Raw genomic sequence first — 25009 nt, forward strand, 5'->3', positions numbered from 1 at the left:
ATGATTGCTGCCTGATCCCTTTGTGTTCTTTAAGGTCTGAAGGCGAACACAGAAGCGAAGGGGAAGGTTGCAGGAGACCAAAGGTCTAGCTTTACTTGCAGACTGAGATACTGGGGAAAAAATATCCCTCTGCACATGAAGAATTTTTTTCCCCCACTCCTTAAAGCTTGTCAAGTCTAAGAATCACTGAATGTACCTGTCTATTTCACACTGAGAAAAGGTCATATTGAAACAGGAGCCAGAACAAGCCGTGCCCAGTTAGAAGACACAAAAAGAGCATTTGGGACAGCTGTCTTCATACAATCTCCCTCTACAGAATGAACACCACATGAACATGGACAACAGCTTCAGGGAAGCTTGTAGACATTTGGGCTTGGAATGACAGCAGTGTGTAGACATGGCAGGGCCCAAGGAGGATGTCCTCACGGGGTCACTCAGCCCGGGCACAGCACCTGCTCGACATCCAGCGCGAGATGTTCCTGTGCCAGGGCAATCCTGCTGCTCTATGCCCCACCCTGCTGGTCTTTTGCTAGGAGAACCCATGGATCCATGTTGGAAAGCTTTTGAGGCCAGGAAAAAATGCTAAGGAATCTTAACCAGTTCTGAAACTCAGTGTCTGATTTAGACAACAAACTGCTGGGCCAGTGCTTCTGTTGGAAGAGCAGCAATAAATCCTGACCAGGTGAGGCTACACTGGAGGAAAGTTCCTGCTTGCTGTTTATGTAATGAAGTGACTATGTATCCAAACATGCCAGTATACCACTAAGTACCCTCGAGGGACAGACAAATAAATACATGAAATAGTAAAACTTCCACTGGAACAACGCAGTCATGGCACTGTGCACAGATGGAGCCATACATTTGCAAACCCAGAGGCACAGGTTTGCTTGGCTCCCCAGAGGAGCCTTCCCAAAGCCCACATGCTTCTTAATGCATCTCATTCCCTTTCTCCACTGCAAATGCTATTCCCTAACAGAAGTGTATCTGATGATATGCTATGTTAGCAAAGTCCATTTAATTCACTTAAAAGAAAAAACTGAAATTATCCAAGATTTTTCTCCAGGCCAGAAATAAAACTGCCTTTCACTCCATTGTTTTTGTTAAACCACAAAATCTGTGAGTGCTCTAGAGCCTCACGAGGTGCTTTCCCTCTGAGACCATAGGAGCTGCTCTGCTTTAGCCAAAGAGCTGAGAAAATCCATGGCAGGCAGAGCTCCCAGCACGGGGCTGCCTGAGGTAAGAGCCAGATTTTTGTTACACAGTATGTGTTTGGTATACTGCTTTCACTTGATTAAAATCAAATAAATTCCTTCTTTGTGAAAAAACAGGCTGAGACACAAATGGTGTTTCACAGAAGCTCCTGTGGGCTGCTTTCCCTCTACAGCTGCCTGTACCTGGGGCAGGACAGCAGTGTGCCTCTGCTGGTTGGGTACTGCCCAGGGAACTCTCTTTGCTGCAGGAATCCTGGAAAGATCCACCTTGCTTCTGGAGAAACACAAACCTGAATCTAAACCTGAGAATGAGGGCAATGTTTTTTCTTTACGAATTTTATTTTCTTATACCCCCGAAACATAATTGTTCTGCCCAGAGAAATTCAAAGACAAGATGGTGACTGCAAGAGATGGGGTAGGGCACAGAGCTCAGATGTGGGCCTGCAGGAAATGCCCACAGCTTCCTGACGCTGTTTAAAGCCATGTCTGCAAATCTGACAGAGAAAGCGGATCTGGAAGTCTAGAAGGCTAAGGAGCTGGGCAGGGAATTCTTCAGTTTCATAGGAAAGGTGAGCCTTCTGCTCCACTAACACATGACTTGGACACTGGAGAGGGATACAAAAATTCAGACAAATCAATAGGGTACTGGGATTTCAAGAGTCCCACAATTAGCATCACCTAGATGTTCCCATCACCACACTTAAATTAATGCTCCTGTAAAACATAGAATGGCTAAATCTTGGTAAATTAGCCAAAGTCTTAAATTTCAAAGTCCTGCTGCCTTAAGCACCCACCTGTGTGATCCATATTATAGTAGACTTGGTTAGAAAAAAAAAAAAAGAACAAAACCCAAAGCAGTTTAGACTTGTGACACTACACATAATTCACACAGCCCACTACAGTCACCACACAAAAAACAATGCCTGTGGTCCAAGCAAGAAGCAGCAGCTCCTAAGCCTAGCGCTGCCTTGCTGCTTTGCAGCGTTGATAAATCACATTCCTGCCTTACTTCCCTTCCCTTTGCTTCCCCTGCAAGGTGAGCAAGCTCCCTTGGAACTGCTCTGATTTACACAAGCTGAATACAGATCTGCTTTTGTTTTCAAAGACAAACATAGGCTATGATTGTTTGCATGTCTCCTGCCTACCCATCCACTCAGTATGTTAAAGTGTTTTCCAAGCATAAGAAGGAAAGGGAGATTTTAAATCCATTGAGCAATCAGATCCTGGAAACTTCACTGTCCAGAAGAACCAGTCAGTCACAAAAACCTAGGGGTAGCGCGAACACAAAGCTGAACAAACTCAGCATTGACAAAAAAGGGCTCCCTTCTTTGCTTGGGCAACAAATTGTCCCCAGCAGTGGCACTGGGCTCAGATTTGTAATTCCTGAACCCACTACATTTCTCACAGCAAAGAAATAACGAAGCACAACCTTGCTCATTGTGCTGTGCTTCAGATCAAGACCACACCCACTGAGGCTTTCAGATTCCAAACTTCTTCCAGTCAGGATGGGCAAATGGAACTCAGGGGCAATAATGATGTCTGGGCTGGTAAAGGCAAGAACAAACTATATCAGAGTTTCCACATCAGAAGAACCCAGTGCAAGCCTCCCGTTAGCTTTGCTAACTAGCTGGAGGTACCTGGAGTCCCTGATGACAGGCTTCATGGCTGAAATAAATGACATTAAAGGACAGTCCTGACTCACAGACAGGGGCTTTCATTCTACTTTGCTTTTTAAGCCATACGCACAGAGAGCAAATGATCTGAGTTACTCCTACTACACACTGATACACGTGTGATAAAAACTGAATGCCTGTGTCCTAATCTACCTTTTAAAAATACCTTTACTCCCCTCCTCCAGGCCCCAGAGACTGAAGTTCTTCTCTACAGGAGACATTAAATGCTAAGCAAACATGAACAGTCAGAACTGCAGAAGACAGTGGCTGACAGATGCTCTCCCAAGCTTGTCCCATCTCTGACCTGTGAGACACATAAGAAGCATTTGTTTTTGTCTGAAATGTAGCTATAAATGTTTAGCTTTTTCATAGGCACATCATTCTACATTTCTCTCTCCCCTCTATCCCCCATTAATTTTATCTTGGAAAGGGATGGGGAGGCTAAAAGTCCCCAGCAGTGTAGCCAGGAAACACAGCCCAGCTGCTGTAATCAGTTAGGAATAAAGTCTAGTTTTTAAGGCAATGCATTTTTTTGTTCTCCAGCCACTTCCTTCCTTTTGTCATTTGCTTTCCATGCCTTGCAGCTGCCTTGAACTTCACATTTCTAAAGGCAGCTGCCCAACCACACCCCTCCAAACAGCCTCCAATTTTTCTCTTTGCTGCCACTGACATTTCCTTCAAGCCCCATATTCCTTTAACACTGGATTGAAACCCATGGATTCACTTAGATTGCTTCTTTGCCTTTGCTTTGAAGAAGGAATAGCTGAAAAACTTAGCTTGGACAGGACCTCTGTATTTCACTGAGTACAAGCACTCACTGCCTCCAACCTGGGCCAATTCCAAATCTGATCCAACTTCAAAGTTAGAGCATGCTGCTTAGGGTCACATTGGTTAAATTTTGGACATCTCCAAGGACTGAGACTCCCCAGTCTCCCTGGACACCTCTTCCAATGTTTGATTACTTTCCTTGGTAAAAAGACTTTTCAAAACAGCTGCCCACAGTGTGTCTGAGTTACCTGGTGGCAAATGGAACAAGACCATCTCATGGATGTGCCAGTCTGTCAGAATTCTCAGGAGCACCTTATCTTCACCAGTCTCAATCCTCACATCTTCTGTGTTTTGTCACTCCTACCCTCTACTGAAACCAAGTGTGTGAAACATTTTCCTTGTCCATCCCTAACAGGCCACTGCAGACAATTTGTGTTTCAGTGTAGAAATTCAGACAGATTGACTGATTGCTCATCACAGTCTCCCCATCTCAAACACTTGATAGAAAACACAGAATAACTGAGATTGAGAGACATGTCTGCAGGTTCTCTTGCCCTCATGCAAATCACTTTTTCAGTCACTGCTCTTCTGTCACATGATCTGTGTATATCTTCTGTCAACATAAATATCTCTTTGCTGTCAACGTGCATGAAGAACTTGTTCACTGAACTGATGCTGAACTGTTGCTTCCTCTAAAACGTCAGAACCAGTTCTGCAGTACCTCCTACAGAACATTAGCCTGTGGCTGGAGCAGGAAATGATGCCAACTCACACCTGCATTCATAGCCAGACACAATGCACCAAGTAAAAGCAGAAGATACATTTGAAGTTCTCCAGAATGAGTGTCAGATAGCAAGGTATTAAGGTTATTAACTATTATTTAAAGGTATTAGAAAATATGGACTAGATTCTCTTTCAAGTAAATGTATTGATTTCTAGATGTCCCAGATGAGGTGTCCCTGGAAACATCCCTGAAGCTCTAAGCTTGGCATTGCTCCATGGTGTGCCCTCCCAGCCATGTGGCAGGCCACCTTTTGCCTTGCAGGCATGGAGACTTGGCTCAGCATGCTTGCCTTCCTTCCCAAGCACACCTACCAGAAGAGGACTTCTGGGTTCACTATCTGCAAGCAGCATTCAACTTTACACCAAAGTGGGGGGATCTCCTAAGAGAACACATCTAACAGGAGGGGCCTTCCAGAAAATCTTCTCAGAGCGTCATTTTCTCACAGTCTGCTCCTCTAGACACAACAGAAATTAGGGGCAGTTTCATAAGGAAGGATGACTTTCTGCAGTACCTCACTGGTGACAGGTGAGCTGTGTATTTCTTACTGCCTCCAGCATGCTGTAGCTACCCTTAAGCTGCTCCAACAGAGATACAGAGAAAGTACCTGGGATTGAGAAAGAGCAAGCTATTAACAGCACTCACCTTTCCTAATCCTGGGACTTGAAGCACAGTGTCTCCTCCAGTGTTTAATTGTCTGCGTGTCCCATGTATCTCCTTCTATCCAAGCTTGTCCTGTAAGAGAAAAATACACAATTACTGAAGTCAATAAAATGCAATCATGTTAAAAATACAATTTATTAAAACACACCATCCTGATGAAAGTGCTCAGTCTAATTGCCACCTTAATTTGGTGTACATTAGCGCTAATGAAGAGCTTTTAATACCCAGTGAGGGATTCAATTCCTCAGAATCTCTTTAACAATCTTTGGGGGTGCTTTAAATGCCCACAGACCACATGTAAATGTATAGTCCCATTACACCTGCACTTCATACCACAAGAGGACTAGATTAATACCAGCTGCACCTTCAATATTTTATAGGAGGTTTAGACAAACTTTAAACTGCTGTGACTTTACAGCCCATTTACTGGGAAAATGGAAAAGGCAGGAAGGAAGATGGAATGCATCTTTGGGAAGCCCAGCCATTAGGAGCAGCAGCGTAAATGTTGGGTGCTATCCCTCGTTCTCCCAGCCAGCTGTCACGCCAAGTTGAGCAAAATATTTCCTCTCCCTCTGCCTCTGTCACTGCCTGGAAAGCAACAGCAGAGAGGAACAGCAAAGCCACAGCCCTGGCCACCCAAAAGTATATATGGGTGCAGGCAGAGGGACTTAGGTGCAGAATGCCACTGTCCTCAAGGCAGCAATCACAGTTTTCTCAGTAAGCTGTAATTTCTGCCTGCACAATGCTAAACAGGGCCTTTGACCAGGCAAAGGTGAGGTGAGACTGCAGGCTGATGTGCAAGGCATGCATGTTTGACTCTTGTTTTCTCAGGGCACCCGCTCCTAGATTGCTTTTTCCACGCATCTGACGCAGCCCAAACTCCATATTGCAGGGTCTGGGGGGAAGGGGCAGTCTTTCACCCTTCAGAGAGCACCCCATGCCATCAGAGTCCAATATTCACATAGGACTCAGCCCTGTCACTCACTCACTCAGCCTTCAAAAACAGTTTTGGCATACTTGCAGCTTTGCTGGAGCTGCTGCTTCCCTGTGAGGCACCAGATAAGTCACCTGGGTCTCTCCCTGCTTTCTCAGTGCCAGCATTTCATCATGATTTCTGGAGTGGGTGCATTTAACATCTGTTTCCCACAAACATTTGTAAATGTGCCTTTGAAAATTGCCTGCCATTAAGACTTCTGTGAGTAAAAGTCTATCATTAGTTGTTGGCAGGAAGCAAACAAGGAGTTTCAAGGTGGCTGAAACTATTACAATATAAAACACACAATGAATATTCATAGACCTTTTTTTTTTGCATTAATCCCTCACATTTAATGTCCTTCCTCTGTCACTGTAAGCCTACACCTCTAGATGAAGGACAGGGATGGCTTCCCCTTGGAAATCTGGAGGGTACAAACACCTCTTGCCAATCCACCTGTCTCTGCTGGGAAGTGCTGGAGGCAGGAGCTGAGCAGGGGCTGAACTGCCCTGCTTCACAATGCTGGGGACAAGGGCTGCTCCCAATCGGTACAGCTTCTCCACCAAAGTTCAGGGGTGCTGTGGGACTGCCTGGCTGCAGCAGGTTCAGCAGGTCTGAAGAGAGGGAACACCTAGGACAAGGGACAGTGCCTCACAGCAGAGAGCCCCTGCTTGGCAGGCAGAGCCCAGTGCCCTCGCTGACCTTTCTATCTATTCCTGTGGTGCTGTAGGGAAGCTTCATCCTGTGCTTTGCAAGTGTGACTGAGAGACAATTTCTTTGGTTGCCCTGTCCCGTGATGCCGCTGTCTTGGGATAGATGCTGCCAAAGGAAGATGGTTCTAACTTTAGAGCAGAGATGACACTGTGCTATATAAACCTATCATTAAGAAAATAACCAGAATGATAGGATTCCTGCTCCTACTGTGTGTGCATATAATTACATTCCTACAAGCCCTCAGAGGTCTGCGTGGGAGAGAAGTTTTAATTTTTTATCCATCATAAGTCACAATATTTTAAAGAAATTACAGCACTCCAGAGCAGAAGAGTTTAAATGCTTCAGTAGATACCAGCAGGTACTGTGTCAGAAGGGATGAAAGACTGCATTTAGTGCCAACCAGCAGCAATGTTCCACCTGACTCTGCTGCCTTAAAGGGGAGGAAGTCCCTGCCAAACAGATTCTCTTTGATTAATAGCTACGATTTTGTCATTAGGGAGAATTGCAGAAAGTGCAAACCCACCATGCCTAATTGTGACTCCAGCAAGCTGATGCCTTTAATCACAGTCTCTGGGGAAACACAGTGGGAGCAGGAGCAACAGCTGAGGCTGAGCCTCATCCTCGGGCTGGCCAGCTGCGGCTGGCACACTGTCCACAGCCACCACATCAGCTCTCCTTGCTGAGCATTGGCTTCTCTTCATATTCACATTGCAGCCCGCCCAGGAGCCGGCTTTGATGAGGGAAAAGCAGCTAAACATGTGCCTCCTGCTGGTATCAGGCTGCAAGAAAGGCAGCTGGAGCTCCAGAGCAAAGAGGGACGGGACAGAGAGGGGTTGAAACGGGCAAGAGGCAGCAAGCCAAACAAGGAATTAATGGAGCATGCAGGATGAAGAAGTAAGGCCTGTCTTTGAGAGAAATCTGGCTTGTTGACTGGAGCAGGAAGGGCCACCAGGTGAACCTCTGAAAACCATTGTCTGTCACAAGGGCTTCTAGCTACTGCCAGTCCCCTGTGCTCACCACATTTGCAGGGTTGAGATGCACTCAAACACATGCCAGCCCCTATGATCAAACAAAGGAGAAGCTGAAGACAAAAGTCACGTCCTGCTGGATCTCTGTGTCAGGTCAGTGCTTTCACAGTGAAAGGTGGGGAGAAACATCTCTGTGGAAGCTGGATCAGAATAATTTCATTCTCTTGCAGTGGCTTCAGAAAAAAGGTGAAACGCTTTTTGATTTAGACCTGGACCTTGGCACAAGCTGCCAGCCCCATGTGTTATCCTGTAACTATTGCTCCTACATAAATAACTGCTTGTTCTGGAATTTTGCAGCACTTGTGCAACAGAGTCGTTGCTATGACACAACTACATTACTTCATGTAAATCCAATTACATCCCAAAGTGCACTGTGGAACTGTAATCGGCCCCTGTGGAGCAGGGATGAGGGGACCTGCACAGGGCTGTGCAACTGGACACTAAATTAGTCAATCTACCTCCTCTTTAGCTGCATTAAAATGCTAATGTCACTGTACCGTGGGCCCATTTACAAGCCATGACTGCCTTGAGTGAATGAGCCTGTTGCACTGCCTCAGAGCATTTAATGCCTCAGCACAGCTGAGTGAGCAAAGCCCTTAGGGGCATCTCATACCTGCAAACAGTAACCTGACTGACTTTTATAGCACTAAAGGCATGTGAGGCTTGTGACAGTGTTTAAATGAGTCGGAGCTGCCTCCAAAGCTACCCTAAGTTTCCTGCACAAGCAGAGCAACTGGGTCTCATCTCATCCTGATTGCTGTTAACAAGAGCAGATTTCTGCCACTAAAAGTCTGTGTGTGTAAGAGCACATCGGTCTCACACAGGAGGACTGAACCCCCTAAGTTTTCAAATAAATAACACCAGCTTTGCCACAAAGCTACTAATACAACTCTTACCCTCTGTTTCATATTTGCAGCTTTGCACAATGTGTGCATAGAATACATGAGATCATATGGAGGTAAAATCTCCCACACGTGCACAGACATTTAGAATGGAAATTCAGAAGTCCCAGAGCAGAACCAATGCTAAATGTTGTAACATTTCGAAAGTGCTAGATTATGTGTTTGAAGTGCCAGCATGGCTTCAGGCCACAGACCACTCCATTTCAGCTGGTGCAAATGTTCACACTGCACTGTTCAAAACATGAACTGCTTGCTCACTTTGGCCCCTTCCCAAGGAAAGTTCCATAGGTCATCACATCTGGCTCTTTTGTACAGCTTCTCACACACACACCAGCTGTCTCAGAAAAGAAGATCCTGCATACAGAACCAAAACATCTGATAGCCTGTAATTCTTTTGAGCTCTGTTCCTTTTAAAAAAGCCCTCAGATAGCTCACAGGTGTATTTTCCCTTCTATTAACTGCAGTACAATGGAACCATATGGTACAGATTGCCTGCCTTTCTGACCAGATGACACAGAGATTACATACACTGATAATATAATAACATTAATTTTGTTTAGTAGATGAGAAAACCAAGGCTAAAAGGGGAATGGACATGCTAAACCTCCTGACCCCCAATATAGCTCTCTGCTCATTAGTCCATCCTGAGACCAGTCTCAAACCCAGGAAAAAGATGATCACTTCTGGCAGACAAGTAGCGCTCTTTGTCAGGCCTCTCCTGTCCCAGAAAGCTGTTATTTAGCAAACCCAAAGGGAGGCAGCTAACTTTGCCTCCTCTTGCTGAAAGTATTTCAGGATGGAATAAATGGCACCCTTCTGAGTGGATGATGGAGCTGCCCCACAATCCAAGTGACATTATCCACTGTCACGTTGGGTCCTGTCCCGTGGTGGAACACTCCACCTGCTTGCACGGCATTGCAGACACTGAGGGGATTTAACACAAAGTCTAAATGCCTGCCAGGTTTTTCCCTGAGTTTTCCCTGGGCCTGACACATCTCACCTTTACAACAACTGGCTCCTCGGTGCTCTTTCCTGTCCTCTTTTCCTATAGCCCTGCTCTGTTTGCAGCAAGTGCCTCAGCAGCTTGTGGCATTCGTGATGGTTTTGAGAGATGCAGGAATAAATCTCAGGAACACTGGACAGTTGCTGTGGCAACCTTGTCCTTCTCAGACCATGATTTTCAATATTTTAAGAATTTTCTCGATACTTGCGGGCTTCAGGGAAACAAGGCAGAGGAGAAAATATATTTTAAAGTAAGGATGGTACCAAAAGGGATTACTGTAAGCCACAGGGCCTTTTTTGTCCTATCAGAAAGATGATGATGTTGATGTCCTTAGCAGGAAAAAGAACCCACCACTCTGTAAGCAGAGGCAAGGAGCCATGGGCAAGGGAATTTGAAATCCCTGCTTGTATCATCTGTTTTGACGCAGAAGGGAGCTGCAGATCTATAGGTTAATTTCTTTTTGTTGTGTTTATTCTCAGTGTTTTCTCATAAGGCAGAGGTGTGAAAAAACTAAACCTATTTAGGATCATTTAATTGGGGAAGTAATAACTTTAATTCCTTTTTAAAAAGAAATCTCAAACAGAATTTGGAATGCATAAACTATGGTACAAAAAAACCCCAAAAAAACCCCAAAAAATCAAAAGCACAACAACAACAAAAAGACCCAAACAAACCCCCCCACCAAACCAAAACCAGACAGAAGCCCCCCAAACCCCAGAAAACTACAAAATTCTCTGTTCAAGGCAACAGCCTACTCAGATATAAAAACAAAACAGTCAGTTTAGTCAGGTTTAGTCAGTCTAGAAAAGCAAAGGTTAGGAAGAAGAGCCTGTACAAAAAGCAGATCTTAAATGAGGTCTCTCAATAATACAAAATAATCCAGAAAATATTATTTCTGGAAATCTGAGAAGTGACATTATTTATCTGCTCTGGTCATCTGTTAAATGTTTTTAATGAGAAGAATAATAATGCATCCCAAAGAAGAGGATATTACAGGAAATACATGCAGAGGTGTGATATGTGCAGGAAAACTTGAATGCAGCAAAAGACATGAGAAATGGCCTAGGAAGGAGAGGCAGACCTGAAGTCTAAGTTACCCTGCTTACAGTCAAACTGATACATATCTCATAAATATTTCATGTGCAAATCTAAACTGAGTTTCACTGTAATCAGTACCTTTAACTTACTCTAGCACATAAAATTGCAGCTAATGGGGTTTGAAAGGTAAATGTGACTGATCTAAACCACACCTGCCCCAATTAAGGTATGAGCACCCAACCACTCAATATCTTTTACTACACATATTTTTGATTTCAGATTAAGAAAGTGAACCATGGCCACAGCCCACGAGAGGGCTTCAGATATTCTGCAGGAAAATAAATGAGAGTTAATAAATCCCATAATCTTGGCATACATGTCTCTAAATGCTCTCTCTTCCTCCATAAGGCATATAATCTAAGTGCTCCAGCAACCATCAGGTTCCAGGCACACAAAAGACCCCAAGCACAATTCATACATAGATGACAGGAGTACAGGGACCAAGTGAGGTATGAGCCAAGACTCAAAGGCTGGCTCCCAGCTGCTTTTGCTTTCCCAATGGATAACAGATACTGCATCAATACACACAATGTCATGCTAGTGAGTTTGCTGCTCTCTTAACGCCTCATTTTTCTCTCCATCTGAACTTATTTTGAAAGCATGTAGTTTACTGTCCCCTTCTCCTTTCTCTTTTGTCCTTACTCATGGCATGGTAAACATGAAAGACAGCGTGGCTGGTTATTGTTAATGCATTTGAAAGTGCAGACCTTTAAAGGGGGGGTATTCTGGAACACGCCACGGTTTTCCTTGTTATTTGCACAGGCAGCTAATGATCATCCTAATAGCTTCTCTCTCTGAAGTCATAATAAGCTTACAAATGAACCCATTCAGCACATATTAAAAAGCAAGGGATGCTCCTTTGATTACAGCCTTTATGGAAATCTCCGAATATTTGTTTTGTTGCCGCACAGCCGCAATTAGGACATGCTGCTGGGAGCCGGCTCAGCTGCCAGAGCAGCGGGGTTTGGAGGCACCTCCAGTGCCATAGCAACACAGCCACCTCTCCCAGCAGCAGACACAGGGAGCCTGGCAGCCCTTCAGCTCCTGCAGAAATTAAGAAATAAGGAGTGCCTAGCGCGAGTCCCTCCGCTGGCGCCTCAGCCGCGTTTGTGAGGACAGCCCCGCGGTCTGGAGGGGTGACACTGCAGGAAAACCTGCAACAAGGGCTACACAGGTTGGGGATGCCTGAGGAGGCAGGAGCCTTACATTGCTGAGGTGCCAGTATGGGGGAATTCGCTTCCATGGCCACCTATAACACCTCCCCCTCCGTGACCTCACCCTTCCACATATAGGAAGGGAACCAAATAACCTCGTGGAAATCTCCATACCACTGAACTGCTCAGAGGTTGATCTAAATCCCACTTATATCGCTGACAGACTCAAACTTCTCCAAGGGGGTGCAGAGGAGGGGGAATTAAAGGATGTAAAAACCTGCAAAATTGAGGTTCTAGTTTTCATTAAGATTTGATCAAGCATTCCGCAACAAATAAAAGTTAGGAGACCGTACCTTTCTTCCCTAAAGGAAACACTGTGAACAATATACCCTCTTTCTCAAAATATCCCTATTCCCTGAGCACAGTGCATATGTAAAAGTCTTAAGTGGAAAGACTTGGGGAGTCATTTATTTTTGCAAACAAAATCAGCAGCTTACGTGCTGATGACATGGATCCGGAGGCTTTCAGACAGCCTCAGTGGGGTGACTTTCACCCACAAAAAGCATAACATCTCCTCTCACAAAGCTGGGACTCTAAACAAACCACTTCTACTTTGCCTGAAAGCCAAGACCTTTGTATGGAACAGATATTTTCTAAATCTCCAGGAGACTGGCTGAGGTTAAAGCAGGTCAAACCGTGTAATACAGATATCTTTGTGTTGATACTACCCACGGTGCCTATTAGGAAGGCCACAATTGTAAGAAACCTTTTCTCGTCAAGGATATTTAATACAGTGCCAGAGAGTCTCCCCAGGCACTCTTTGTTTTAAGGTTTGTGAGCTTTGGGGGGAAAGGATTAGGTCTCTGACTGTGAAGTAGGTTTTTTGCTCTATTGTAAGCTAAGTAACACATGAGAGCAGCACTGGAAACTTTCCTGCCAGCATGGCTTGCAAGAGCCCTGGGTATAGCCTGGGGCAAAACCTGGAGCACCATCAGTCATACCTGCACATAAAAACTGGCATGCACTCACAGGGCATCCTAAGGACTCTCAGAACTGAAGCAGCAAATGTAACTATGGAAATCTTCTGGTTGCTTTACTCAGCCTTCACTTCTCTTTTACCCACTGGAAGTCAGGACTTAGAAACTAAAGGCATGAAACCTTTTCTAATTCAAATCAGAAGGTCTGGAACAACTACAAATGCGTCAGTGATTGATGAAGGCACAAGCTGATCCCATGGCCTTAAATCAGTACAAAAACAATTTGTAGATGGACTGATGAGTACCTTCCTCTTCCCACCTAAAAGAAGCACTAACACAGTCTGACCCAACCAGGCAATTCTGGTTTTGAAAGTCGAGGTAACCTTCTTAGGGAGAACAAAACCAGATCTCTTATGAGGAACAGGGCTCCACAGGCTAACTTCCACATCAGTTAGGACTGGGCTGAATTCTGAATGCAAAATCACACCAGTTTTCAGTGGCTGGAGCTCACTATACCCACGCTTTGCTATGTCTCCTTTCTATGTCTCTTTTCTTGATCAGAAAGCAATTTGAAAGAAATGCTGCATTTCAGCTAAAGCCCCCATATTTTAAAAGTACCAAAATGAGGTTTGCAGAGCAAAGAGCCTAAGCAGCCTAGGTTAAGGCTGAGAAAACATAGGAAACAACAGGATGTTCAAGCTATCCTGAGCACAGAGAGACAAGCCTTTGGGGACAATCTCCTAGTCAGGCTGCAGAGTTGCTCTGCATTAAGGATAAGAAAAGTTGTTTCAAGAAACCCAGCATTTAACAGCTTCTTCTCCCATCTCTGCAGTCAGCACAGGGAAAAAAGTCTTTCTGAAAATATTGTGGAATCATGCCATGAAAATACATTTGACAATAAATTTTATGACAAATTTCATTACAAGATTTGTGGTTACCATTCCCCATGTCTGATGCACTAACCACCTTGCATCAGAACATTTAATACCATTTAAGCCTTGGATTGCTTTCCACATTAGTCTGAAAGCCCTTTCTGAAGCTGTGTCCTTTATAAAGCTGATGGGGCATCGCTCCAGAATACCCAGCAAGTGTCCTGGGCAGCTTCTGTGGTCTCCTGTCTAGTGCTCAAATCACTTTTATATTCCAGTTCTGCTAACATCTCTCACAGTAACTCACAGACATTAGCAAGTCATTTCAAGCTGGTGTTCCTCATCCTCCCACACCCCCTGTATTTAGTATAATTAACAGCAACACTTATCTCTGTCACCCATGGGGTTTCAGAGATTTAGTTCAGTATCCTATGAGAGTGCCAGGCTGCCTCTACTGAAAACAGGAAAAAACGTACCTAGAAGACAAAATTCAAAATATTGTCATTTTTAGATGAAGACAAGTATTTTGAGTGACTGACAGTATTTTTTAAAACTGTTCAAGTACAAAAACCCCAGGTGAGGTCCTTCATATGGACCACAAAATGTCAGATGGTTTGTACTCCACGTTCCTCTCAACAATGTGCTCAAAACTGTAGAAATATTCCTTTAGAGCTGAGGTCTCCAAAAATGTTCACCTGCAGCCCTCAAACAGACAACCCCTTTAGCTTTCCTCTACAGGTCACACCTGGAAATTTCTCCCTGGGAGATCTCCAAGTCAATGATCTTCTGATGAAGACACAGCTAGCTTTGTAATCTTAAAAGTGGACACTGTCCCCAACTCAGCCGAGGTCCCACATCACCAGCACCACCAGGGCCCCCAGACAGTGAGAGGTTGGATCCCAGGGCTTGGGCACTGGAGGGACAGAGCATCCTGGTCTCAATCTACAGGGCCCCTGCAACTCAGTGCACTTTGAAACTCCACATCCAGCACCACAGCCCACACAGCACCCTCCCTGCTGTTCCCCACTGACAACGGTGTGAACCAGCTCTTCCTGGGGGCCAGCAGAGATGAGAGAGTCTTCAGGGCATTCGGGATCAAGGATCAGTGTCCTGGAAGCCCCAGTTGCAATAAGGGAGGGGGACATTTTTGGAAAATGTAGTTCCTTCAGAAGTACCTCAGGAACTAAAGTTTTCCAGTCAGCACAGTGTCAACCAGGAATTTGAAGCAGGCACTTCCAATAGTCTCATACTCACAGCAGAAAAGCTGCAGTGCAAAATTGCCCCCAGTAAGGGATCAGCTACTTGCATGGCTTGGAAAAACAGATTTGTTCTTACATCTTTTGGATGAAGCACATTAATCTGAACGCAGGATGCATTAATGTAAATTGGCCTTGCAGTATTTCTGTTTATTTGCATCAGCCTCCTCCAGCTCTGAGCCCACCCTTGACCTCCATCCTTTCAAGCTGTGCACCCAGGTGCTCTAGAGGTGAGTGCAGTGTGACTCTGTGAGGTGGAAGATGAAGTACCAGAGATGCACAGAGAAATATGACAGGCAGGAGATGTGCTCAGGGATCTATAATTTCGATAGGCTGAGCTCCTTTTCTGAGCCTGCAACCTCCCTATGGGCCGGGGGAAAGCAGGTGATGATGCTGGCCCACTGTGGAAAACCTTGCAGAATACCTTTGTCTCGGTTTGTCCTTCGCCAGTTTTGCTGTTTAAATGCTGCAACTCCTTGGAGCTGAGCACAGCCCATCAGCAGAGCCAAGTTCTTCCCTCTCAGCCCCTGGAACCCCAAGGAGCACACAAAGGCGTGCAACCTTTCCCCAAAGTTTTGCAGCTGCTGAAACAAGCGTTGGCTCACCTTGCCCTGACTGACTGAACTGCCCCCTCTCTCCTCCAAGCAGAGGCTTGTCTGTCTTTCTCTTCCTCATCCATTCCACTGCTTCAGATTTTGAGAGGCTCTATTTTACCTTTTATTTCCTAAGGTTCCCTCTCCTCTGCAATGCATGGTGTTGACACTGTTAGCCATGTATCATTACCATATCTCATACCATATTAATCTTTTTTGTCATCTGATTTTGCATAGGAGTTATCATTTGGAAAATCTGATTTTGCTCAGAAGCATCCAAACAAATCTGTGAGTCAAAAAGAATGAGAGAACAAAAGCGAGTGCCAAGTAAGCTTCCACTTAAGCACTTTACATATCCTGTATGAAACACCAGCTCCTAAAATTCATTTTTTTGGTGAGATGACATCTCATATAATATGCTATCTTTCCATTATGCCAGGGTCACATTGCTCAGGTATCTCAACTAATACTTATCTGCAGCTTTCCCTGCTATCCTGGGAAGATTACAAATAAATTAGGTGACTCCAAAGCATTTTGGAGTAAAAGCCAGGATATCCTTCTGATAAAAAAATCACAGTCAGAGGTAACTACAATCTATCAGTACCAGCCCAGGGAATTCATTTCTGTAAATCAATGAAATACTGCTAAATCTACACCAAACACCCAGAATAATGATTTTGTCACTACTTAAACTTTGCTTTTGGCTCAGTGAATCTGAAATTAGTCCTTTCAACTGTACCATTATTTGGTCCAGAGATTTTTTTTTTAATTCATTCTAGGATGGGATATTCCTGTAATGTCAGATCTCATTCAGCCATTTAATAAAAAAAATTGATCACTCTGGTACGTATGGTATGAGCTATTAACCTACAAAATAAACTGATTTTAATTAAGGCACAGATGTGCAAGGCTTTGGCTGGAGACTTTAAATATCTGCTTCAAGAAGTATGATATATTTATATGAGTCACAGGCAAGATAGGGAGGAATTTACTTTACACATTCATTTTTTAAGGATTGAAAATGCAGGATTTAGTTCATGAAGGCAGCCTTAAGTTACCACCTGTGGTTACTACCCCAGCTTTGCTTGGAGACCTGCATTTTACAGCCTAGCTGTAATGATTCATATAAACAAGGGAATTCACCTGGGGCAAAGGGTGCTTAACCTCGATGGGTTTGGCAATATCTCCAGTCAGACAGTGTTTCATTTTCCCAACCACACAAGCAGATCATGGCCTCATCAGAGAAGCAGCTTCTGCTCCAAGCAAGGACACATTTTTCTAGCTGAAATACAATGATATGTCACGACTCTGTTTGCTTTACAGCATCATTTTCTTTCCTACTCTACCTAAAGGCTCCTTTTTAAAGATGACGTGTCTATCATTTTTGTTAAAAGATCTAAATGGAGGTACACCAGAAAAAAATCATTCTTTCCCAAAAACTGGAGTGAGCCATTTTACAGTAGGGATATTGCCACTTTAAGTGTGCAGCTAAGAGTTTAATTAGCAACCCTGCATAACATAGCATAAGGTTTCTTAGCCTCTGTCCACTTCATACAATGTACAAGAGCTCCTAAATCAATAAGCTTACTCCAAACTCTGAAGACAAATACCATCAGCCTTTTACCAAAGCCTTTTTAATCCACTATTTTAAATATAGGCTTTACATGGCCACTAAAAAAAGTCCACGTAGGTCTGACCTGTGAACACTTTACATATTAAAGAAAGTAGCATTAATTACAAAGCTGAACAGATTCTGGGACCACCATAAAGTGAAACAGGCTCTTATAACTGCACAGTTGGAAAAATAGATAGAAACATTAAGAAAATACAGCAAAAATAGCTGAAATCAAAGCCTACCAACCTTTCCCCAGCTCATCCTCCAGGTAAACATGAGTGGAGACCAACTTCCACTCAGCCCCAGAAGTCAAGTGCCTGGTCTCAGCCCCAGATGAGCCCCAGGTGCGAGTGGTAGGATCCTCAGCCAGCACTCACAATGGGCACCTTCTGCAAAAGGGCAAATGTGGCACCTGGGCCAAGCACAGATGTGCTTATGCTTGGAACTGCCTCAGATAGATTCCAGGTATCAAAAGTGAGAAAGCCACCAAGGTGGAAAGCTGGGGTAACCCTGCTGTACGACTTTTCTCTTAAGAGCACACCGCACCCATTAACACCTGTGGCATGTTTCCTTAGAACATTATGCTCTCCTGAAACCCCAGTAACATTGTAAAGAGCGAGCAAAGAAACTTCCAAAGCATGTTCAGGATGCCTTACGCTGGCATCTCTCCAATGTACCTTTTACAGAGCACCATCCTGCAGGAAGGCAGCCACTGGTTTCTGGTTTTTACTGGCAGCCACGTTTTTACTGGTTAACTGAGAAATGTAATGTCCGTAGTTCAGAAGGAGAGAGGTATGTACATGCTTTTGTGTTTATTTTTAGTATTATGCAATACAGCAGGGAAGGATGGGATATTTTTTGTCAAGGACGCACCACAACTTATCCTTTCTCTTCTCAAAGCTCTAATGTTATTTTCCAAATCAGTTGATAGCATATTCAGTCAATCTAGTGACAGGAACTTCTTCCTAGACGGCTCCAACCAACAAGCACCTTGGAGCTACAGGCTGTAGGTCATGAGACTGCAGCTATGCAGCATTCAAAGTGGCACTGCGCTGGCAACCCCAGAACTATATAATAGATTTCTGGAAAAAAAATGCACTTTTTTCCAGTACACTACCTGAGATCACCACATTTGTCCATGGCAAAGGAAACAGACTGCAGAGGAGCACATCCTACCCTAATGAGTGTGACACCACCCAAGGCAGGCCCAGGGGTCTCAGGGAGGGTTACAGGTTTCCAAGTCAGTTTTGAAAAGACAGTTTCCATGAGGACCCTGACCTGCTGGGCAGAGAACAGCAGCAGGGAAGTGCCATCATTCACAACAGCAGGGTAATGAGACAACCTCTGCATTTTTCAGCCTCAATTCTTCAGCAACACTGGTTTTCAAAATCCCAAAGATCCCGGGTGCAAGGAGAAGGTGTTTACAGCTTCAAACAATAGCACAGCGATAAGAGCTTCACAGACCTTGGACATTGCATGACCTGCTCAAGCACTCAGGCCCTGAGGTCTCTGTCACAAGGTCTCTGCTCAGAACAAAGCCAAGTCCTTTCAGCTCCACTTAAGTGCCTCTACTTCCTTCATTAAAAGGACAGTAAAAGGTACAACAAAAGGTTTGCTAATAAAGACTGATTCTGAGGTGCACTATGAGTAGAGGAGAGGTAGCATAATCACATTAGTAAAGGTAACTGGGGTCACTGCCACATTGTTGTTCGCTCTTTAATTTAAGCAAAAATAGTGTAAGGTGGCCATAATTGGAGAGAGGGAAAAAAAAAGATAGGAGAAACTATTCTGCTTTTGGATGACTCTGACTGCATGATTATAGGATGTTGGTTATGTCTAAGAGGGAGCTACTAAATATTTAACCTTAGAAATGGAAGCCTGGTTGTCTCCTGTCCTGTTAACATCCACGCATATCTTCCATTAGCTCTAATTAGGGCTAACAGGGTGTTCACTAAGTATCTCCATAATTAATGCTAATAGTAGGTACAGGCAAACGTTGATAGACGATGAAATGCCAAGGTTCTTCTGCAGGGTTAAATGCTCAGCAGCCCGTCTCTCATTTCCATTTCCTTCTGTAACAGCTCTTTAATCAATCCCACACATCCCAGACAGCCTTACACACCCAGCCTTGCGACAAGAGACACGTGCAGCCATAAGTAACAGCACATGCTGTTATTTATACAAAATATAAACACAGACACACAATACCTGACACGTATTAGGCTGGTTCATGTCCGTGTGCTCGCTGCCCTACAGATATTCCAGCAACATCCTAACAGCACAGACTGACACATCCCTTTTTCCTTCAAGATGTCCAGGCTTCACAGGGAAGTAATATTGTTGCTATTATATATTAAGAGAAGTAATTTCTAATTAACAACCCAAAGAGCAAGCAGATCATAGAAACACTTCAATTACCCTTATTAATGTCATTACGCCACCTGTAGTTGATAGACTATGCTGTATTCCCAAATCAGATGTTATTAACAAACCATTACATTTATGAATGAGAACAGAACAATTATCAGCCATGATCAGAAGAGCTATAATAATTCACCTTCTGTTGTGCTTCTGGGTCGAGCCCTGAGCAGCAGTTCATAGAAACAGTGTTAGCAGACTTGCTTCTGGCCATTTGGGAGCACAAAGTCTCACTCTCTGCTCTCCCATCCCATCATAAGTGGAGAATATTCATCAAATATGTGCAATTCTGTGGCTGAGTAATTTTATAAACTGCCTTTAGTTGGGAATGTATTTATTAAGCCTCAGGGAGCCAGGGGAGTACTCTGCTGCTTCCCTCAGGAGCTGCAGATACTATTTGTAGAAACCTTAGGATGTTGAAGTCTTTGCCAGAGATGTCTCAAAGAAACAAAAAGCATCAGAAGAGGAGTGATGGGATGGCCTGTGCAGGCAGCCAGGAAGGGAAGAAGGACCAGGACAACATCCCACTGGAGCTGGCTGTTGGACCCAGACAAGGAGCAGTGCTTGTGGAAAATGTGACTCAGGCATCTGAACCCTCCCTGAGCCCAGTGCTGGCTGTCACTGGTCCCCATGCACTTTGGAGCAGCTCCAGAAAAAAAACACATGCAGACATGAGTCCCACAGAAAGGAATAGGTGCTCTCTATAGGGTGAGGAAAAAAATCAATTTGTATATTTATCAACTCACCTTTACTGGGCCCAAGTTACATTAAAGAGGAGACGGCTCCCACGACTCATCTTAAATCAGAACTGGAGATGTTTTGGCTTTGCTATGTGAAAACAAACTTTTTTTGCCTGCTTTGTTTTCTGCCCTGGGGAATTAGTGACTCAAGCAGGATGCTGAGGACTCAGGGGGATTTATTTTTCATGATGTTTAGGGAGGGTTTTCTTCTACTAGGCATGCAGGCTTATTAGTGCAGCTTCACTGCATTTAAAGTACTTTTATTTAAAGTACAAGACTTTAAATAAATAATTTTTCCCCTCCATTTTTCTTCATAGGTTTGTGGGGGGAGCATGGGGAAGTTGCTGCACAGGAAAGCAGGGGATATGGAGCACAGAAGGCACCATCTGGGGCATGCTGGCTCTCTGCAGTGGGGTCAGAGCCAGCCACCTTTCTCATGCATTCCCCTGTGGCACAACTTTCTCAGCACTTCTAACAAGGGGAGGATGTCCCACAATCCCCAGGACAGGCCCCACTCTGGGCACCCTCACATTGCTCTTTTTGTGGCACTCAGCCCCTGTACCACATCCCTCCTCTGCTGGTTCCACATTTCAGCCACTCTCCACTGACAACACATCCATGACTTGCACTGAAGCACCCACTTCCCTGCTGGATGCTCAGACTAATAAACTTTGTGAAAGAGGAAAGTAGGGTAAAAACCTTCCCATTTTCTTGGCTGGGTCTGATTTACCAGAGGTACTTTGCTGTATCCACACAACTTCTCTCTGAAAAGGAACATAGAATATTCTTTTCCAGAGCTATAGGACCAGCAAATATTTTAGCTATAGGCAATCTGACCAAAACCGGAATGTACCTTCCCAAATGAGTTGCTTTCAATACATTTTGAATATTCATGATATGCATTATGATATGCAATCACCCAAAACAGAGGAAATATATTTAACAGTAGCAGAACCAAGAATGGCCAGAGCTCTGTATTACCTGTTACAACACTGGTCCCTTTTCCAGCCTGCTCATACTTTTGGCATGTAGAAATGCACAGTGAAAAAAGAAAATGTAGTCAGTAAAAGTAACACTTGTAAAATTGTATTTTAAAATCAGAATGTTGTAAAGCAGCAGCTACAAAATGAGCAATGACTTGTCTAGACATTTTTATAAGAGTTGCAGTGAATGTTGAATAAGTGTTCAAGGAAATCTGAGTTGATTGAAACATCTGACTGCTCTGTGTTTTAACTGGATGGCTGGTGCTGCTTCAGCATCTTGCCAGCAGGATGAGAAGGACATTAAAATAGGAGGATTTCAAGAACAGTGAGAGGATAGTTCATCTCCTCTTCATTATTGCTTAACTTAGTGAGAATGTTCTCTGATTGTGTTGGATATCCATTTACTTTTATCCAGGTCTCTGCAAAGCACAAACCCATGTTGGTAAAACGGGTAGCACAAAGAGATGAATCATGTCTGAAGGAATTTGCTCTCTCTGGATTTTTCTTTCTTTTTTCTCAGTGTAAACAGAAACTATAGAAAGAGGTTTGAACTGAATTTTTTCTATAAGACAGCTTAGCCAGAAGCTGAAAACCCAATCTCTGAGACTCATTTTCTAATTTGAAATCTTAGTCTTTTTGCATTCTGATGCCAACTCACTTTCATCTATCATTCTGCATGATGGAATATCATGGACTTCCTGAGAGCATGTTGCATCTTCCAGACGAAGCCTAAGTCTGAGCTGAGAATTTCCTTCTGGTTTGGAAAAGACATTTACTGCTTGAATTTGTTTTAAAACTCAAACCCAGGAATTTTGTGATATTTTTGTGAATCTAGGATGGAAATTTTAATCAAAACAAGACAGACTGTTTGAACTAGCCAGAGGTGTGGTCAATGGGGCAGGAATGTGGGAGACAGAAGATTCAGGTTGACATTCCTGGTCTTCCCAGTTCTCACCAGGGAACACAAGCAACCTACTAGCCATGCTATTGAGCTAAAATTAGATGAAATAGAACACACCTTTTCTGCACAACCCTAACTTACAGATGTTGCAATGTACTGTTCTGTACACAGAATAAAGTTTCTTATCTTCTGGGTCTGGCACTGTCCTTGCTCAAAAGGCCACTTGGAATTCCTTTGTGTACAAGTTAGGAAGCATTTGGGGAATTTAGAATGAACAAAAGTAACACAGTGAGTAGTATATCAAAGAGTTAACTAGTTAGACCTTAGCATCTTCTACAGACCACTCTGACCAGACATTGAGAGTTATTCTCCAACACCATGCACTGACAAATCCATGCTATAAGAAGCAGAAAAAAACCAGCTGCAGACCTACTGATATAGCAGAAAAAGCAAAAAATTGCTCCAGGGGCATGGAGCCCAAGTACCCCCTCAGAACTTCACACCAGGGTAACTGTGTAATTTTGTGCCTTACCAGCTCTACCTGTCTCTGGCAAATCCCAGTGTCAGTGCAGCCCCTGTGCTGCCCCACTGCAGTGGGGTCAGTGCTGGGGCTCTCCTCACACTGAGCAGCCTCAGCTCCCTTGGCAGGGAAAAGGCACATGACAGCCTGACACCCAGAACGGCTTAAGGACCAAAAGCAACCACCAAAGCCATCTACATCCAGAAGCCACAAAGATGTATTTATTTTCTTCCTCCCTCTAAAATAAAATAAACCCCAATTATAATCATCCTAACCATAACTCTTCAGTTTGCAAACACTCTCAAAGCTGCAGTGGGCAATAAATCAGACATGTCACTTCCAGCAATTCATCTCTGGAGCTGGTTGCTACATGGCTGTAATATACAAAGAGCCTTTTTCCTGGTGATCCTCAGAGCCAAGATTCTTTTTGTTGGCTCTTCTTTAAACAAACACTCCTGTAAATTGCAGTTGAATCTAAATTTGTCATTCAATCCTAATTATTTTCCTCTAATCAGTGGTTTGAGGGTGACTTTGGTTCTGTTAGGCTGATACATTGTCATACTCATTAAAAAAATTAATCAGTTAAGCCAACTCCAAATGTATGCACATGATATCTCTGCTGCAAACTCATCATTGCCACGTAAGTCACACTGAAGGCAACCAAGACCTTTTGTTTCCAGGCAAATTGTCTCAAAAGAACAACAATCGAAATCAATAAGGGACAAAAGAAACTTCTGCAATGTCATGAAAGACCAGCAAAATGCTCTGAGGCTCTGTCAAAACACAGCTGTAACATCCCATCCCTTCCACATCACTTAGAAGGATACAAGAGAATTTTCAATAAAGCCACAGAACAGGAGGGTTTATACATCTTTGATGTCCCACAGCTGGAGGGAAAGACAGCAGTTTACTAATCCTGGACTATTTCCCTTTCATTAGTTTAGGTTTTCAGTTTTGGATGGTGCTAAATTTAGAAGGAGGAGTAAATTGTTTACCTTAGAAAAATAATTATGCTTCTTTTGACACTGCTTTAAAAAAAAAACCATCTTTTTAGTTGCCCAAATGATTTAAAGCTCGATGCAATGGTAAACTCTTTAGTGGAGACTGTACCACTAAACAAAAATCTGAGACTAGACTACAAGTTTTTATAGATTTTAGACCTGCCTGCCTGTGCTGTGGGAAAAAACCTCCCAATGTTCATTTAAAACAAAACTTGAAATCAGGTTTGGGGTTTTTAATTTCTATTTTGTTTTGGTTTGTTTTGTTTTTTTTTTTAATCCAGTGTATCAATTCTGCACATGTTCAATTTAATTTCTATTCCAGTTACTACTGTCACTTGGCTGGAAGAAGAGGTGGAGTGGCATAGCTAAGTGTGGTTTAGAACTTTCAAACAAGTTTTCAATCAGAATTTCTTGCAGTTCTGCAACTATTTGTCCTCCTATATGTTGTGAGCTATGGGTTTGTTGGGTTTTTTCCCACAGGAGAGGTAGTTGAGTAGTGATAACTCCTTGCACTCTCAACAAAACTGGTGTTCAGCCCAGCCTGGTCATTCACACAGATCTGTGTACAGAGGTAAGAATTTCAACCTCCATTCTGGTCATAGTTTTTTCAAGTTCATTGATACTAATATGGTTCCCAAAAATGTTACTCCACTCTCCATTTCAGCAGGAACCAGAGTGAACATTCACTCCTCCCATTTCAATTTTCCAGATGTTACACATGCCTTCCACACATATTTACTAGTAAAAAAAAAACGTCAGGGAAGAGAAAGGGGTGTGGTTTCCATTTTAAACAGAAAAATTTGTATGGTGTAAACTCCCTAATCTAACAGGTTGTTGGGATATTAATATAAAATTTGATTAGGAGATGGAATCTTATTGATATCCCTGGTTAGCATATACTTAGTTTACCTAAGTAAATAATCTGGTAAGACACAGAAGAAATTTATTTATGAAGACAGGAGGAAGAGAGCAAGAAGCAATTTATATGACAAAACCCCTGTACCAAAGTATAGCAATTTAATGACTTCACCTTCAGTAGAGAGAAAAGGGTTTCTCATTTCTATTTACAATAGATAATAGCCTTCTGTAAATAGATATTTACTGACAATCAGCAGCTTTGTGTGCATATTTTCATACTTATATATGTATATATATATATATTTTTTTA

General features: G+C 43.4%; 1 protein-coding gene across 6 annotated transcripts in view; it reads right to left on the minus strand.

The window, feature by feature from the left end:
• TSPAN18 (tetraspanin 18) overlaps positions 1 to 25009 on the minus strand; it is a 129829-nt gene that overhangs the window by 20375 nt on the left and 84445 nt on the right. For all 6 annotated transcript variants that reach the window (XM_084207915.1, XM_084207911.1, XM_084207912.1 and 3 more), the window contains one exon: positions 5079 to 5168. The gene's annotated coding sequence lies outside the window, so the exon portion shown is untranslated. The remainder of the gene's footprint in view (positions 1 to 5078; positions 5169 to 25009) is intronic.

The sequence above is a fragment of the Fringilla coelebs genome (assembly GCF_963513975.1).
Source record: "Fringilla coelebs genome assembly, chromosome: 6".
Taxonomy (NCBI): domain Eukaryota; kingdom Metazoa; phylum Chordata; class Aves; order Passeriformes; family Fringillidae; genus Fringilla; species Fringilla coelebs.